This window comes from Macrobrachium rosenbergii, chromosome 1 (genome assembly GCF_040412425.1).
Source record: "Macrobrachium rosenbergii isolate ZJJX-2024 chromosome 1, ASM4041242v1, whole genome shotgun sequence".
Classification (NCBI taxonomy): domain Eukaryota; kingdom Metazoa; phylum Arthropoda; class Malacostraca; order Decapoda; family Palaemonidae; genus Macrobrachium; species Macrobrachium rosenbergii.
Window position 1 is genome coordinate 27,625,411 of NC_089741.1, and position 6,563 is coordinate 27,631,973.

The 6,563-nt window shown below is 37.8% G+C and overlaps 1 pseudogene; it reads left to right on the forward strand.

Moving 5' to 3' along the window:
* The first annotated feature begins 6,468 nt into the window (after positions 1-6,468).
* The window catches only part of LOC136839924 (hemicentin-1-like), an 843,194-nt pseudogene continuing 843,099 nt past the window's right edge, over positions 6,469-6,563 (forward strand).

The following is a 6,563-nucleotide window of genomic DNA, read 5'->3' on the forward strand; positions in this document are numbered from 1 at the left end:
TTTCATTGTATTATCTAAATATATTTTCATTATTTCATAGTAATATCTAATACATTTTCATTATTTCATAGTAATATCTGACACATTTTCATTATTTCACAGTAATATCTAACACACGTTTCACCATTTCAAAGGAACTATAGTTTTAACGCATTCTTTTTGTCGTGTCAAATCAACTCTAGATCTGCTATACATGATTTCTCACTCTAACAAATAAAAAATGACTTATGCCACTTGTTTCTGTAGTCAGAAAACCCCGATAAATTCCGTATTTTCTTTGCAAGGCAAATCTAAAAAAAAAAAATGTCCCTAATTTTTTCCTCGTCGAAGCAGCAACATTAATGACTTTTTAAACATTAGCGTTTTTCCCTTTTCCATCATCGAAACGAGTTGAAAACGAATGTACCGCGTTTAATATTTCAACAATCAAAGTCCAGGCGTAATAAAACTACAACGTCGCTTCGGGGCTGATTCATAAACTGTCGAACCTGGAACGCAAATGAAAGAAACTCCTCTTTTTTTTTTTTTTTATTGATCGTCCAAGTCCCTTTTGTCGGGAATATTCTGCGAGGGAAGGCGTGTCCCAGTTGACAGAGGACATATGAGTGTCGTGCGTTTTAGTTCCCCAGTTTACCGGCGGTCGAAACTCTAATCTGCATCAGATCCTGTACTTTCCATAAATAATAAGATAGGAATTTCTCCATTGCGCCTGTAAGGCCTTGCTATGGGAGGGGTAATCGCGTCACGAATGCCTGCGCAAGCACAAATACGAGCATGCACACGCAAGAAAGCTTTTTTTTTTTTCTTTTTATGCATCCATCAACCACAGTCAAAACAAATCGTTTTTATTTTCTCCCGTCTTTCATCGGCTGTCGAAACTACAGGTTTATTCTTTCCACATCATTCACTGGGGATATTATCGAATTCTCTCTCTCTCTCTCTCTCTCTCTCTCTCTCTCTCTCTCTCTCTCTCTCTCTCTCATAGGAAGGCTCCTCTGAGGAGTGGTAATCTCATTACACGTGCGTACGCAAGCAAACGCATACAAATAATAGATAATTATGCATGAAATGTGTATACAATTGAGTAGGTCATGGCCATACCAGCCTCTAGAAGTATTTCTATAAAGACTCTAGTGTGACTCTCGATGGTTTGGAAGCTGGACAATAACAACTATTCGATCTCGTTGTGATGAAGTTGGGCGCAGACTATGAGCAGTGATGCCTCGTGTATTCGTCGGCTGCTAGAATTTTTTTAACATGTACTGCGTAGTCACTATTTATTTTTGTGTCATAGAGAAGGATCTTTGAAAGTACAAAACGTTTCTTTGTAAAAAAAGCCTTCTATACATTTAAGATATTTCTTTTTATTAAAAATAACCTATCTTCTTACGTCAGTTCCTGAAGTGATACAACCTAAGATTCTGTTTCTTATCCGAATATTTTTTTTAGAATAAAATCTAACCTTCTGGACAAGATCAAAGATCGTTTTCTCCAAAATAAACATAATTTTGTGGACCTTTATCGAGACGACTGTATTTAATTCAGTCTTCCGTGTAGTTCTTCTAATAAAAAATCAATGCCGCGGCTTTCCTTTGTTTACTTCCTACAGGACTAGAATAGTTTGATTTATGCCATAATTCTCGCTAAAATGGTCTGACATGCTATGAAGTCTCCCGCCTACACGGCGCCGAAGTTACGTCGGCGCAATCGAGTTTTCTGTACAGCCGCTACAGAGTATAATCAAGGCCGCCGAAAATAGATCTGTCTCTCCGTGGTCTCGGTGTAATGCTGTATGAGCCGCGGCCCATGAACCTTTAACTACTGTTAGTTGGTGGCCTATCCTACACCGTTGGCAGAAGCACTATTATGGCTAAACTTAACGTTAAATAAAATAAAAAAAACTACTGAGGCTTGAGGGCTGCAACTAGGTATGTTTGATGATTAGAGGGTGGATAATCAACATACCAATTTGCAGCCTTCTAGCCTCAGTAGTTTTTAAAATCTGAGGGCGGACAGAAAAAAGTGCCGACAGAATAAAGTGCGGACGGACTGAGAAAGCCGGCACAATAGTTTTCTTTTACAGAAAACTAAAAATTGTTCTACTCCTCTTTTATTCTATTCTTTTCTAGATCCGATTTATCGTTTTGAACGTCGTTGTAATTTACGTTTATTAAAAAATACTCACAGTAGCACGAGTCTTGAAACGGAGAATATTAAAAAAATACTTAGTAGCACGAGTCTTGAAACGGAGAATATTAAAAAAATACTTAGTAGCACGAGTCTTGAAACAGATGTAAAAAATGTATTAGCACGAGTCTTGAAACGGAGAATAAAAAATACTTAGTAGCACGAGTCTTGAAACGGAGAATATTAAAAATACTTAGTAGCACGAGTCTTGAAACGGGAGAATATTAAAAAATACTTATTAGCACGAGTCTTGAAACCAGGAGAATATTAAAAATGCTTAGTAGCACGAGTCTTGAAACGGAGAATATTAAAAAAATGTAGTAGCACGAGTCTTGAAACGGAGAATATTAAAAAATACTTAGTAGCACGAGTCTTGAGCAGGAGAATATTAAAAAAATGCTTAGTAGCAGAGTCTTTGAGAAACGGAGAATATTAAAAAATGTAGTAGCACGAGGTCTTGGAAACGGAAGATATTAAAAAATGCTTAGTAGCACGAGTCTTGGAAGCAGAATATTAAAAAATACTTAGTAGCACGAGTCTTGAAACGGAGAATATTAAAAAAATACTTATTAGCACGAGTCTTGAAACGGAGAATATTAAAAAAATACTTAGTAGCACGAGTCTTGAAACGGAGAATATTAAAAAAATACTTAGTAGCACGAGTCTTGAAACGGAGAATATTAAAAAAATACTTAATGCTTTGAGTCTTGAAACGGAGGAATATTAAAAAATGCTTAGTAGCACGAGTCTTGAAACGGAGGAGAATATTAAAAAAATGCTTATTAGCACGAGTCTTGAGCAGGAGAATATTAAAATGCTTAGTAGCACGAGTCTTGAAACGGAGAGATATTAAAAAATGCTTATTAGCACGAGTCTTGAGAGCAGAATATTAAAAAATACTTAGTAGCACGAGTCTTGGAAACGGAGATATTAAAAAATGCTTGTGCTTTGAGTCTTGGAAACGGAGATATTAAAAAATACTTAGTAGCACGAGTCTTGGAAGCAGAATATTAAAAAATGCTTAGTAGCACGAGTCTTTGGAAACGGAATATTAAAAAAATGCTTAGTAGCACGAGTCTTGGAAACGGAGAATATTAAAATGCTTATTAGCTGAGTCTTGAAACAGGAGAATGATAAAAAATACTTAATGCTTTTGATCTTGAAACGGAGATATTAAAAATGCTTATTAGCACGAGTCTTGGAGCGAATAAAATGTAGTAGCACGAGTCTTGAGCGGAGAATATTAAAAAATGCTTAGTAGCACGAGTCTTGAGAGCAGAACATTAAAAAAATACTTAGTAGCACGAGTCTTGAGCAGGAGGAGAATATTAAAAAAAATATACTTATTAGCACGAGTCTTGAGCAGAATATTAAAAAATACTTAGTGCACGAGTCTTGAAACGGAGAATATTAAAAAATACTTAGTAGCACGAGTCTTGGAAACGGAGAATATTAAAAAAATGCTTATTGCTTTGAGTCTTGAAACGGAGAATATTAAAAAATGCTTAGTAGCACGAGTCTTGGAAACGGAGAATGATAAAATACTTAGTAGCACGAGTCTTGAAACGGAGAATATTAAAATACTTAGTATTAGCACGAGTCTTGAAACGGAGAATATTAAAATGCTTATTAGCACGAGTCTTGAAACGGAGAATATTAAAATGCCCAGTAGCTGAGTCTTGAAACGGAGAAACAAGTCCGCAGTTACGTACGGGTAAAAATATTTAAAAATAAAGACAAAAAGAGAACTTTCGAGAATTTGTACGATTCCCCTTTTCAATCTCTTGAAAAGGGAAATCGCATATTTTCTCGAAAGTTCTCTGTTTATCATTACTTTAAAATACATCTGTACCCGTACATAATTATGGATTTATTTCTCCATAATCTACATTGTACAAATCTAACATTTCGAACCTTCGAACCAAGTGAATTATATAGTACTCTTATCTTGTGGTACTATATTCATTATATTTATATATTTATAGAACCTCATATAGAACTATTTTCCCATTTTTGGTGTACTTTTATCTTTAGACATGAACCTTGAAATTCAAAAATGTCACCTGCGTAACCCACAAGGCTATAGGAACCTTGATATTGAAAAATGACGCATGGAATACTACCAACAGAGTGCCAATGATGAAAGGCTACCAGCTATATAAATGAATCCTACTTCCTTGTACCAATACGGAATCCTACTCATTGTGCAGCCTGAAAATAAGCTTTCCTTGGTATTTGTCTAAAGGGAAAGTCATACCTTGAATACACCTAAGTTTGGTGATATAAATCTATGGAGTTTCCACAATCTTAGTTCGACTATCTTTTGATTCGTCTCATTAATTCAAACTCGCTCCTTGCCCAGGCCGCGAGAATCATTTCTCGGTGAATCTGAATCTGAGGAATCGTTTCTCAGTGAATCTACGGAGTCGTTTCTCAGCGACTCTGAGGAATCGTTTCTCAGTGAATCTGAGGAATCGTTTCTCAGCGACTCTGAGGAATCGTTTCTCAGTGAATCTAAGGAACCGTTTCTCCGCGACTCTGAGGAATCGTTTCTCGGTGAATCTAAAGAACCGTTTCTCAGTGAATCTGAGGAATCATTTCTCGGTGAATCTGGGAATCGTTTCTCAATGAATCTGAAGAATCATTTCTCAAGAGAACCTGAGGAATCTTTTCTCAGTGAATCTGAGGAATCACTTCTCAGTGAATCTGAGGAATCGTTTCTCAGTGAATCTGAGGAATCGTTTCTCAGTGAATCTGAGGAATCATTTCTTAGAAAATCTGGGGAATCTTTTCTCAGTGAAACTGAGGAATCGTTTCTCAATGAATCTTAGGAACCGTTTCTCAGTGAATCTGAGGAATCAATTTCTCAGAATTGAGAGAGTCGTAGTTGAAATTACACTGAAATATGAGTTTATAAAACCGTAGAGTTTCCCCCCATCCACGTTCAATGCTATTTACATGTCGGTGACCTTTCAATGAGCGCTTATGGATCCCAGTTAATGCTGGTGTTTCCTCTATTCCCGGAGGTATGAACGGACTTTTTTAATATTATTGAATCCCACCTACTTCAGCGGGAATCCACTTATATTCAATGGAAATCGAAGTACGGAGATCTGTCTATTTCATCCCATCCAGAAACTTTCTATAATAGAACAGAATATTGATCTTAGGCCAAGGGCCAAGTGCTGGGACCTAGGAGGTCATTCTGTGCTGAAAAAGAATTGACAGTAAGAAACCTCTCAGTTGCACTATGAAACAGTCGTTAAAGAGGGTGAAAAGACAGATGGAAGAAAGAGAATATGAACGAAGGTACAGTAAAAGGAATGAAAGAGGTTGCAGCTAGGGGCCGAAGGGACGCTGCAAAAGATCTTGAGTAATGCCTACAGTGCACCGCGTGAAGTGCACTGATGGCACTAACCCCTCTACGGGTAGAAAAATTTCAATTTTCCACGCAGGAAAATCCGATTGCACTCTCCTTTATGTTTTCAAAGTTGCATAAATATAATTTTTCATGATGAGACATTGAATGACAGTTTTCATTTTTCAGCCTTCTTGAAAAATGAAAGAGTCTAATAACCTCCCGGACAAGGCATCTAAGGGAGCCTGGATCACTGGTAAACGCATTAGTTCCTTTCTCAATTCTCTAGTTTCTTCGTTCTTCCCCCCCCCCCTTCGACAGCCCTCACAACCTCTTACCTGATCTCTCTTTCTCTCCTCTCTCTCTCTCTCTCTCACCTGGCTCGTCTCAGTCGGGCACCGAGTCAACGGCCCAACAAGGCAGAAGACCCCGTGTTCAGTCAGTCCTCAGTGTGACTTCGACCTCTGCCAAGGGAGGGTGTATCCGTTTCGCTCCTCCGTCTCGTTCGTTCGGGCTCTGTCGACGTGTAGGGCAGTGCGCCGGAAGTCTCTTTCTTAATACTGGCCGATGTGACGGATGAATTCTCACATCTTGTAGTATTTATTTCCTAGTCTGGAGTATCATTTATTTATTGTTTTTTTTTCTGAGGGGGGAGAGTAAATTTCATTAAAATAAAAGTACGAGTCTTTCTCAGTATCAGAGCGTAGTGACAAGCACCATTTTTTTTTTGTACCCTCCAAGAAAAGCTCTTTCGATAATTAAATTCGTCATAGTCCATCAACTATACTGCTACTACTACTGCTACTAATACTTATAAAGTCCTATCATGCAGAGAGTCAGATCTTTTCATGAATTAAGCTAGGTGATGTACCAGTGGTTTGGCAGTATAGATACAATGCAGTATTACACCTTCTTTGCTGTTACTAGTACTCGTTCAAGTAGCACTACCAATAGTCGTAGGGGGGAGGTTGTTGTGTCCTCAGAAACGCAGAATAACTTACACTCCCAACCCGACACC